Source organism: Cyprinodon variegatus, unplaced genomic scaffold (assembly GCF_000732505.1).
Source record: "Cyprinodon variegatus isolate N-32 unplaced genomic scaffold, C_variegatus-1.0 Scaffold445, whole genome shotgun sequence".
NCBI lineage: Eukaryota > Metazoa > Chordata > Actinopteri > Cyprinodontiformes > Cyprinodontidae > Cyprinodon > Cyprinodon variegatus.
The window spans coordinates 407,595-420,444 of NW_015150898.1; positions in this window are offsets into that span (position 1 = coordinate 407,595).

The window sequence follows — 12,850 nt, forward strand, 5'->3', positions numbered from 1 at the left end:
CATCCATCCATCCATCCATCCATCCATCCATCCATCCATCCATCCATCCATCCATCCATCCATCCATCCATCCATCCATCCACTTCCACTTATCCGGGGTCAGGTTGCGGAGGTAGCAGCTTCAGTAGGGAGGCCCAGATGTCCCTCTCCCCAGCCACTTGGGCTAGCTCCTCCGGGGGAATCCTATGGCGCTTCCAGGCCAGCAGAGAAACATAGTCCCTCCAGCATGTCATGGGTCTCCGCCTAGGCCTCCTCCCGGGGGACGTGCCTGGAACACCTCACCACCGAGACGTCCAGGAGGCATCATAATCAGATGTCCGAGCCCCTTCAACTGGTTCCTCTCTTTTTCTGGAGGAGCAGCGGATCTACTCTGAGTCCTCTCCGAATGACTGAGCTCCTCACCCTATCTCTAAGGGAGAGCCCACACTGCGGAGAAAGCTAATTTCAGCCGCTTGTATCCTGGATCTCGTTAATTTGGTCATGACCCAAAGCTCATGACCATAGTTGAGGGTAGGAACGTAGATCGACCGGTAAATCTAGGGTGTTTACTAGGGTGTCCTGGTGCCGAGAGCACATATGGACACCCTTGTCACACGTGGTGTTCGTTATGGACAATCCATGATGAGCACAGAAGTCCAACAACAGAACACCAGTCGAATTCAGGTCAGGTGGGCGTTTCATTCCAACGGTGCCTTCCCAGGTCTCATTGTAATTGCCCACGTGAGCGTTGAAGTCCCCCAGAAGAACTTTCCAGTACACCCCCTACATACTTCAAAAAGGGTGGGTAATCTGAACTGCTGTTTGGCGCATAAGCACAAACAGTCAGGACCCGTCCCCCCACATGTATGCAGAGGGAGCCATCCCTCTCGTTCACCGAGGTGAAGCCCAACGTACAGGCACCAAGATGAGGGGCAACAAGTATGCCCACTCCTGCTCGGCGCCTCTCACCAGGGGCAACTTCAGAGTGGAAGAATGTCCACTGGTTCCAGAGCCAGAGTCATGCGTCGAGGTAAGTCCAACTATCCCTAGTCGGAACCTTTCAACCTCATGCACTAACTCAGGCTCCCTCCCCACCAGAGAGGTGACATTCCACCTCCTAAGAGCTACAGATTTAAATAGCTTTTTACGTAGCTTACGTAGCATTTTAGGCTACATTATTATATATTGTGCAGCTCTGCAATTTTAAATTACATTTTTATTCACTAAGGAATAGAAGTCATTAGACTATTTTATTTTTTAAATAGCTATTTTATTTTTGATCAGGACATGTCATTTAAATACCATATTAAAGAGGTTTCTAGAATTTCCTTCTTTCATCTGTGGAATTTTGCAAAAAAATTGAAATATCTAGTCCATGCAGCTGTTACTTGAAGGCTGGACTATTGTAATTCTTTACTATCAGGAATTCCACAAACTGTAGTTAAAAGCCTTCAGCTGATCCAAAATGCTGCAGCCAGAGTTCTAATGAAAATTTAAAAGAGATATCATATCTCTCCTATACTAGCTTCTCTTCATTGGCTTCCTGTTAATTCGAGAATAGAATTTAAAATCCTCCATCTCACATATAAAGCCTTAAATGGCCAAGCTCCATCTTATATCAGAGATGTGATTGTTCCTACGTCCCTAACAGAGCACTCCGCTCTCAATCTGTAGATTTACTAGTGGTACCTGGTACCTGGTAAGTTATGTTCTCTCTGATTCTTCTTATAGTAGCTTTGCCTCATCTGTTCCTGTTTGGCTGTGACATCATCCTGGAGAGAAATATCAGCTGTGCTGCTGCCATCAACACCCTTGTTTATAGATGTTGAGATCAGCCTGTTTTTCAGTGGAGTTCTGTTTCTCTGACTGTGACTGGCTGGATGTGCGCTCTTCATCCTCTGACATGGGAGTTGGCTCGAAGCTTGTCTGCTTGGCGGTGTGTTACTGGACGAAGCCGCCTTTTGCAGTTGCTTTTTGAATCTCTGCTTCTCTCTCCTTGAACCCCAGTCGGCCTCAGCAGATGGCCGCTCACACTGGGGCTGGTTTTACTCCCCACAGCAGTGTGTTGCAGTGAGCTTGGCGCAGACACTTTTGATTTATGCTCAATTTATATGTTATATTCCACGCCACAACGCAAAAGGGGAAAATCACGAAATAGCTGTGGGTCTAGATATAGCTGAAGCGGTGAAGAGATGGGGTAAGTTTGTCCGACAATGGAGGTACATCAGGGCAAAAAAGAGCGGGGATCCAGGTGGAAAAAGGGTCCCAGCGTTCTCGCGCACCTTGCTCTTCTAGCTGGTCCATCCATAAGGTACCAAACAGGAAATACGCATTGTATAGTACGAATGTAGATTTGACCAATCAGAGGCCTCCTGTCTGCGGTCACCTACAATTTGGGAGAGGTGCAGCAGAGTTACTGTGGAGGGGGCAGGGACGTCTCTGCGTTCACCGCAACACCTCAGCAAAGGACCTAATTTCGAAGTATAAATCAGCCTTAAGGGTGTTTAAAGAACCAGGAAAAAGTATTTGAGATGTCCCCATTATGATGAAACAGTAAATTATTTCCCTTTTGACCTTCCAGTGGCCAGAAATTATAAAACTATGTGCTTTTTCTCTTTTTTTCTTTTAAACTATTTTATTACATTCAAAGAGATAAAAGAGGGAACTGTGTTCTATGCATTATTTTCATTAATATTTAACGCACTGAATTCTAGAGACTGTTAAAATAATGATTCCAGGAAAACCATCAAGTATTGCACAGTTTTGACAAAAGTTATTTCTTGTCATTACTGCAGCATTGCTTAGCTGTTTAATCCTTTCTGCTTTTTGTGAGCATTAGAAAAGATGGCCATTAGATAAGGCAACCTCTGCCTATTAGAGTGCTAATCTGCCTAATTAAGTGACTCTTGGGTAAACAGCTACATGCGGTCAAAAGGTCCCTTGAGGCAGATTGTTGGAGGGAAAAAATTGGAATGCAGCAATAGCTTAAATAAGCACTGTGAAACAGACACATTTCAAATCTTAAAATATTTTTTTCTTAATAATTTTGTAAAAATAAAAGCAAATTTCACTGAGAAATTTGCATGTGTGCAAAGTAGGTGGATTGTCTATTGTTCCTTTCCAGCTGGTCAGATATTAGAATAAAAATTGTGTTTTAGATTACTGGATAGCTCAGTCCTACCTGTAAAAAACTTATGATTACACATCAGTTTTAGTATTGTTTTTGTCGGAGCAAGACGCAGTTTTCAGCCTCATCAAGATATTTCACTGAGGCAAAGCAAGAAAAATTTTAAGTCAGGGTAAGTCAGATTCCGGGATCTCTAGAAAAAGAAAATTAAAAACAATCTACTTGAATTCGTTTCCAAGTTTGAAGACGTTTCACCCATCCAGGAAGCTCTCTCGATTCAAAATGTAAAAGCTTGAAAAAGCTTCCTGGATGGGAAGCAAAGTGTCTTCAAATTTGGAAACAAAGTCCAGTGGATTGTTTTTGATTGTCTTTTTTTTTTTTTTTTTTGAATGACTATGACCTGGAACACTGAGAATCTTCAGTGTTCAGTGATCCCAGCAGATTCTGGGATCTATTTTAGAGCAGATAAAACCTATTTGAACTGAAATCAAATAAACCATCTCTGCTATGAAATACATTTCTAATCAGTAATGTCTTATTTAAGAACTGATCTGAGGGCCAAGCATTAAAAATGTATTCCCAACCATGTTTGAATCTGATTACATTCAACTAAATTTCTCTTTTAAACCCAGTTCAATTTATTGAATGTCCTCCTTGATCAACTACTTGAAAAGCTTCAAACTTTGGTCATAAGACAGCTATGTAAATCTAAATTCTGCCAAAAAGAAAACCTAACATAGTTTTAGAAATTAAAACCCAATCAATTACAGAGCATACTGTTCTCTTCACCAATGATTTATAGGAACCATAGTTGCAATTCATAGCTCAAAACACTAGGAAACTACCACTTTCAGCTGAGGAATACATGATAACAAATGTTAGTACCTACGACATAATGTGAGTTAAATAAGCCAGAATGAGGACCAATCCCAAACTGGCCCCAAAACACTACTCTAAGCTCTAAACTCTGTTTGTGTGTTCCCCCGGGGGGTCCACCATATTAATGCCCGTCCCAAACCACGTAGTTGGAAAGTTGAGTGGATCGTTCAGCCCTTAAAAATATTTGGTCTGCAAACACTTTTACATGTTTGACAAAACACTTTTACAAACTTACTGAAACACTTTAACATATTTTGAAACACTTCAATTATTGGAAACTACTGTCAAACATCTTCTGCCATCAAAGACATATAACATACTGATTACTCATTAATAATGTACACAGACTAACATTAAACAACAACAACATCAAAAAAACCAGCCACAGTACATCACTGTGCATCATCTTTGCAATGTGATGCATGAAAAAACCCACTTATATGATTTGAGTGGTTGGGCTATTATTGAATCCGACTGTCACAGTCAGAGCTCAAGAGTCCCTTAGTTTCACTCAAGCTGCTATTGGCTGTGACCTTTGGATAGCTATGAAGTTCACTCCAACCCCCCACCCGCTTCTGCTGAATCCTCTAATATCTAACCTTGCACTTAATAGCTTTTGCCATCTGTTGCATCATCTAGCCTTTTACTGTAGCAAACTGTGTATGTTATGCATAAGAAGTTGTAGCACATTTCTAGCGCCACACAAGGCAGCACAAAGAGACTTTAATTTCTTTGTTTGTTTTTTTTACCTTTTCTCACCTGTTAATCAGATATCAAAGAAATTATTTTATTTTAGACAAAGATAAATGCATGCTTCTGTTTTAAAATATTTATTTTCTATTTAAGGAAAATAGCAGTTCACACAAACTCCGGCCTCTGTGTTCCTGCCCCTAAAATGTATTAATGGTTTTCCTTGTGACAATAACTGTCATGAATCATTTGTAATAATTTTTTACATCACTGAAGAGGTATTTTGGCCAAAAGTCTCTTCAGATTAATTGGAAAACAGGTTAACTTGTCAGGGCTCAGAACGGAGGACCCCGTATTAAAAGCAGACAGACAGATAATTCAAAAGCAGAAGCAGCAGCTAGGGTATCTATCGCAGGAAATTCTGGTGAAACAGTTCAATCCATGGCCAGAGAATGAGGTAGGGTCTAGCCGGTGGGCTGCCAGCAACATGTGGCAGGCACCACCCAGTATCTCAGACACTGCATCCCCAGAGGACTCCATGCACAGAGACTCCTGACCAGGAATCAAATCCAGAACCTTCTTGCTGCAAGGGAACAGTGCTAGAAACTGTTCAACCATGCAGCCTATTATACTTTCGACTATCGGAAATGGTCTTAATGTAGACATGGTACAGAACCCCCATTGTACTAAAACTATGCTTAAATGCTGGTATAGTATCATGTGTCATGTATCTCCTTGAAATGCTGTTTTTTTTGCCAGATGTAATGTAATTTCCATTTTTTGTCTCTTCTTACATAAGTCTGCATTAAATATTTGCTAAAATCTTGAGCATCAAAAAGTTGATTTTTTATAGAAGTGAGGTTCTAGTGTGGTTATCTATTGCTGACACCATCTTGATGTCAATTACTGCAGCAACTAAAGATAACACATTGGAGGCTTGTGACCAACATTCAGAAAATGACTTAATTTTTTCAAGATACTCCTATTGTAGGTGGAACAAAACGTTAATATGTTTTCCTACTCTCTAAGGTCTCTCATAAATTACATGGATCCTTAGGTTTACAAAATTTACTGCCAGCATTGTAATTTATTACAAATTGTTATATATACTGAACCTAAAAAGGAATACAAATTTAGCCTGGCCTTATGGGAGTTAAGATGTATAAAATGCTTAGATAATTAAATAACGGAAGCTCTTACAGCTTTGAAACTTTGCATACCTGTGGCAAGGAAGGGGCCTTACCTATTAGAAAAAAATCGAAAACAAAACTGGATGCGGATATTTTGATATGTTTAACACATAGAGCCCCATGAACACATGCCTAGAATAAGCTGACATACCAAAAATTAGCATGCATTGTAAAAGTTCAAAATGGTTGGCCAAGCTGATTTAAGACACACGATAATACATATGATACCTTATTGGAAAGATGATATTTCATTGGAAAGTCATGTGATACCAAATATGTGAATAAAGCATACACAGTCAGTGAGTTATTTCAATAAATAAAGTAAAGAAAGTGCTCAATAAAAAAATAGAAACATTGGCACATGTTATGTTGAATCCAGCAAAATAAATAGTTAAACACTAAGCAATAGCATTATTAACATAATATGTACTTTTGTAAATAGAAAATAAAAAGAAAGACGCTGCATTGTATAGCAATGCACTGTACCATTTGACAATACTAGGTATAGGGCTTACAGCTCACCTCAAAATATATCCACCCACTTAATTTGTTTTTCAAGTCATTACAGAATATAATGTAAATAGTATTACTTGGTCTAGGCATCTCCAAAGTTGTCCTTGAGGGCCACTGTCCAAAAGGTTTTTAATGTTTCTTGGCTTCAACACGGCTGATTCTGTCATGATTTTGTTAAGGTATCTGACCCACATATAAAGAAATCAGATAATTGAGTTTATTAAGGAGGAGGGAATAAGATGATGGGTAGATCAGGAACTGCAGGGATTGCTGGGAGGCAGGTTCTCTAAAAACAGACCACAAGATTAGAACTGATGGAGTGAGGAAATGAATGCAGCAGACAGCCAGTTTACATGCAAGAGGGAATCCTTCTGCCAGGGAGAGGCGAGTGTGATCGAGGGTGTGGCTGTCAATCGGTGGTGGTGAGTTTGGTTCTTTCAGGTAAATGGTGATCTTGAGAGAGCTATTGTAGCTGCTGGGTGGGCAGGCTGTGAAGATGGAGTGGTTCCAATCCAGTAAATGAATCCAGTCAACTTCTTCGTAATTTGGAGAAGAATCAGGAAAGTAGTTTGCAGAGGTGTTCTCAGAAAAGAGAGCTGAAAAGCTCTGACTCTGGATGAGATCTTGGATTCCGTTCTCTAATTTGTCCACTTGATTATTCTGCCTGTCTCTGGTCTCACGGATCTGAGTCTGTGTATTCTCCTAGAACAACGACTAATTACCAAAGAAGGATTCCTCCACACCAACCAGGACGAAATCTATACCGACGGATTCACCAGTCACATCACATGCCAACCAACTTCCTCAGAGTCTCTCAAAGTTTGTCCTTGAACTCCTTGAAGGTTAGTGAACCAGAATTCAACATTAGAAACTCTGCCCTCTGCTTCTGCCCGGTTACTCAACTTTCCAATCTCCTTCCAGAAGTTGCCGTTGCTTATTCTAGTGAATTCCTCCCGACCTGCTGCAGTTTAATATTTAATAAACTATTCAAACATAAACTGTTGTCTCTGGTTGAATTTTAGGTTATCTGTTTTTTCGTCATTACAGCTTAAGGGTGTTTGTATGGAGCTAGATCGGTCTCAGTTTTCACAAATACACATATGTGATTCATACATGTACAGGAAAAGATCCAAGACATGCACAGCACGATTCACACAAGCACAAAAAAATCCACACACACAAAGGACAAGATTCACCAAAGTAATTCTGGTCCATAAACAATTATGAATTTAATTACAAAGTACCAGAAGTCTTTAAACTTTGCTGCATTTATGTGTGTATTTTTGAGACTGTCCTGACGTACCTCGTTACACAAATGCATTTTTTTAAACAGGGGATGGTTTGCCACCAATCACAAAGTTCCCTTGTATAAACCAATCACAAGAAAAGTACTCCACGTGGGATGACTTACCCCCAGATTCCACATACTCCCCTCCACTCCGCCTCGCTCACGTACGTTGTGCGGAGCACTTGTGCACTCATGTTAATCAGTGAGAACTGTCCCACTTCCACCACTACTCCTTCAAATGTCACCATCCACGTATGTCCTCTCCATCCTTCAACATCAAACTACGGAGCCAAGCTATTTTTAGCTCCTCTCCAGACCACAAGGTCAACATCCACAATTGCAATTGCACCAAACTGGAAAAAGAACTTCGAGAAGATCCAGTATGTCAAATTAAAGTATGGTACCGACATATCGGTAACTACAAATTAGAGCATAATTCCTATATATTCCCAAAAACGAAAACCGTTTAATAACATTATTGGATGCAAACTATTGGTACCTCAACATAAAAGGAAGCAGATTTCTCATCTCGATCAAAATATTTATTTTATACCGAGAGGCTTAAAAGTTTAATCAAATCCAGTCACAACAGCTTCCAAGAGCACCGCTCACAACTTCAAAACAAACTACTTATCGCAGGCATGGGTAAAGAGATGCTGAGTTTGGAAGTAAAGAACAAACGGATTTTGTATGATTATTCCTATTACAAAGACCTACAATGAAAAGAAAATGTTTGTGCAGAAATGTGTGTGATTGATTCTGGTGGTGTGTTTTAATTATTTCATATTAAATTATTATCCGAGGAAGTTGGAGAGGAGCAGGACGGGAGAAGCCATGGAGGATGTAGGCTTTGCTTTGCGCATGCGGTCTGGAGCAGACCAGGGTGGATACGGAGGATGTGGGATCTGGGGGTGTCATCCCACGTGAAGTGTTTACTTGTGATTGGCTTATAGAAGGGAGATTTGTGATTTATGGCAATCCATCCTTTGTTTTAAAAAAATGCATTTGTGTATTTGTATATGCATTTGTACCCCCTTTACCTGCCGGGAGTCTCAGAAATCCACACACAAATGCAGTAAGTTTAAAGACCACTGGTACTTTGTAATTTAATTTATATATGTTTATGGACCAGAAATACTTTGGTGAATCTTGTTCTGTGTATGTGTGGATCTTGTGTTCTTGCATCAATCGTTCTGTGTGTTTGTAAATCTTTTCCTTTGTGTGTGTGTGGATTTTTTTGTGCTTGTGGAAAAGCTAAACTTTCTGGGATTAAAATGCAACTGTTAACCTTCAAACTTTACAAAAACATTAAGGTGTCATGATGTTCAAAGTTCTGACCCAAAAATGCAGATAACCGAACAGAGAGACCAGGGAAAAGGTTTAACGGGTTTTATTGAAGAAGTAAAACAAGGGGAGTAGTGTTGCTCTGAACACTGCTCAACTAGAACTGTAAAGTAAGGGGAAGACACAGCGGTTAGTTCAGGCTCAGTGGGGAATTTGACTTGTGAGACTTAGAGAAGAGGTTTTGGTTGCCGACTCATGAGAAGTTGTCTCCTGTCTGTGTGCCGTGGTTCCAGTGTTTGTCTGATTCGGTGGAGGGCGCAACAGGTTTTACCCAGAATGCGGTTGGTAGTTGGAGAACGGAGAGACTGACTGCCACTCATATTTCCTGGGGTACTTGAATGGGTCGTAGTGGAGAATAATCCCGTTCTCAGTGGAAAGATCAAATGATCTCTTGGGGAAAGTGGATCCAAACCTACTGTTTGAACCCCAGCTCAGTTTCAAGCTCAGTTTATCCTTCCAGGGTGCGGAGGTCCGAGAGATCCAGTTAGCAGGACAACTTCCTGCCAAGAGGCAAAGACAAAACAAAGTTAAGCTCAGGTTGACAAAAACTCAGCTTGACTCAGCAAACTCAGCTTGGTTATAGTACCCTAAACTGGCAAACACTCTGGCATCGAAGTAGTGGCAGTCAGCAGCTTAAGAACACTCCGTTAATGAGGAAACCATCAGCAGGTGTGTGAAGAGGCGGTTTAGAACCAGGCGCCTCCTGGTGGATGAAGGGAGACAAACACAGAAACACAGACACAAAAACAGGAGTCCAGACATAAGGTTGAAAAAGGCGCAAATGAAATCTAGCATTTGTCAGTCAATGCTCTATTATACATATGGAAGGAAATGTATGGTCTGAACAAAAATCAAATAACATATTGCATCAAAAAACATGTTGTCAGGAGGCCAGTTTTACCCAGGTCCTGGTCTTCATCAAGGTCATCATTAAACATGTTATCTTTTCAGCTTCAAGGTTCAAAGCTAGTTTATTTCAAGGCTTTCACCCATAAAAAATAGCTTCTGAAAGAGTTTTGGCAGAAATGTTTCGAAATGTTGATAAATTATAACCTTAATGAGCAGTGTATGCAGAAAACAGGGGAACTATGAAAGAGATAAGGCAAAAAGGAAAAAAAAAATAGATAGCTCAAAGAGCCATGAAAAGTCTTTCAGTGAGAGGGAATCTATTTAGGTTTAAGGTATAAGACATTTAAGGTATATAGGCACAGTTTGCACCAAAACGTGGGTTCATAATTCGTAAAACTCCTAAACCAACCACCCTGCAAAACTGGCATCATAAATACAAGTAGATGAGTCTAAATTGCACAGACTAAGGCTGAATCCCAAACCAGCCCCTAAAAACACTAACCCTGTGCAATAACCCTCTGTTTGCTCGTTCCCTGGTCTTTAGGGCTGCCTACTCAGCCGGGATTTGTGGTGGCAGCTCCAACTAACCACAGCTGTAACATTGTTCAGTCAGTTGGTCATTACCCATTAATTATTGTAACACAAAATTCTTTTTTTCATAAGGTCTTAAGAAAATATACCTATAGACTGAGAAACATTACCTCCAGAGCAAGATTATTAAGAAATAGCTAATTAACTAAATTGGTAATAAATGTTAAGAGCCCCGGGTGTAGAATGGATTAGACTGTCCACTGAGCACGGATATGGAGTGATATTTCTAGCTAACTTTAGATGTAATGTCAGCCAGTCAGTCAGTCATTACCAGTGATTTAAAAAGCAATATAATGATATTTCTAAGCAGGAAAGTAAAGTAAATGCATGTAAGCAGTTGATAAAGTTCATTATTTTTCTTGTAAATGTGTTTTTGGAGTGGCAATGCCCTTTTAATAGAACAGTGTTTCCGCTGGACTAGTTAAGTTTAACAGGCAGTAGTAGCAGTAGGATTCCCAACAGAGAGCCGTCAACCTGGCCAGGGGCTCAGGGATTTCCAGCTGCCTGTGGTCATCTGTTGTGACTAAAATGAGGTATGTGGTGAAAACTGCCAGTGCCACTATATAAAACGTAATGCTTTGTCCAGAGTTTTCTACAATTGTTTTGCCACAAGTTAAAGAAAATATTTTCAGTAATGATCTGACAATATTCTTTTATTCTTCCTGTAGAAACAAGAAATAAACATTCAAACACTGGATTTTCATGTAAGCTTTCTGTTAAAAGGGAGTTTTTACTCTCCACTGTTGCTACAAGCATGCTTAGTGTGAGGGATTGCCTGCGAGGTGACATGTGCCTTGAGGTGACATGTGTTGTGAACTGGTGCTATATAAATAATTTCAATTGAATGCAATTTAACTAATTAAGTAAAATGTAACCCACATGTACAAATACAATTTTTTTGAAGATTCTTTGCAGGGGGGGCTGCAAGAGAGATCATTGTCTGATGTTGTCTGTTTGCTAGCAACAATGGCCCGATGCAGGGTTATAAAAGGTTAAGTATAAAACATTTAAGCTCATGGATTTACTTTTAGCTGATCTTTGTATGTTCTTATTACTGTTGTCCACTAAACTGAAGCTGTAGTGGAGGTTCTATCAAGCAGACTGTTGCAAGACTGTCAGAGTCATGGTAAATCATGCTGACGATTTACCAAGGTGTGAGGGCTAGGTGCTGGACCCAAAATGCAGACAGCCAGGCTAGGAGAAAGGTGCAAAGTTTATTCTCTGGTTCACAGGCTGACAGTGAAGGAAGGTGTCTCTGGAAGCAGTGGCAGTTGGAGGTGGCAGGCAAGCTCTCTGCAGCAGTTGGAGTTGAGGAAGGTGGGTGGTGTGGCTTGGTAGCTGGAGACAGATCTGGAGCTGGATCCTGGGTAGACAGAGCACAGGTAAGATTAATTCTTTCTTTTTCAAAAATCAGAAGAGATCATTTCCACGAGGGAGAGAAGTTGGCACATCTACCAACAAACAATGACCATCAGGCAGTGAGCACACAGGTGGCCAGGCTTCAAATACTGCTCCAGAAGAAGATTAGTCTCAGCTGTGTGCAGCCAGCAACTCCCAAGCCACACCTATTAGACAGAGAGAGAGAGAGAGAGAGAGAGAGAGAGGGGGAGAGGGGACTACCTAAACTGCACATAAACAGGCTCAGACATCACACAAGGATTCCTATAACCTGCGTTATACAAATCCTTGGGCTTTAAAACAGCGCTTTCAGTGGAAAAGTGTCTAATACATATGCTTGACCGGCTAATACATATGGTTGCTGGATATGCCCATCCAGTTACAAGATATGACTAGCCTATTGTGTATGATTAAAACTATATGTGCCCATAAAAGGTGGTAGCTGTAAAAGCAGTAGTCCTAAGAGGTAGTTTATAATTTAATCAAACCTTTCCATCCATAAATACTACAAAGCCAATTCCACAAGAGTGTCTGCTTTTGTAAAGATTGCAAATATGAATTCAGTCATCCTCAACTTTATTTTATTATTTGAATCCACTTGATATCTGTCATGATGGGTTATGGAGGCAAGCCCAAGATGCAGAACACACACGGGAGAACTGGGTAAAAGTCCAAAAGAGTTTATTTAGAACACAAGCACATGAATACTGGAACTGATTCAGGCAGGGGGCTGGTTCACTGGGGTCTGAGCAGGGAAGGGGAGATGGCTGGAAGCTGAGCCTCCAGCTCACTGCAGGGACACAACAGGGGAAATCCACATGGGAACCTCTTGGGGAAACTCCACAGGGAAGTCGACAGGTATCAACCACGTAGGATTCTTGGGGTGGCTCACCAGGGCAGAGTAGCTGGTTAACTCTCCTAGAGCTGCAGGCCAGAGACAGGTTGCCAGAGAGACAGTTCTTCCAGAGCTTCACAAGGAGACAGGAGGTTAAGCTCATCCAG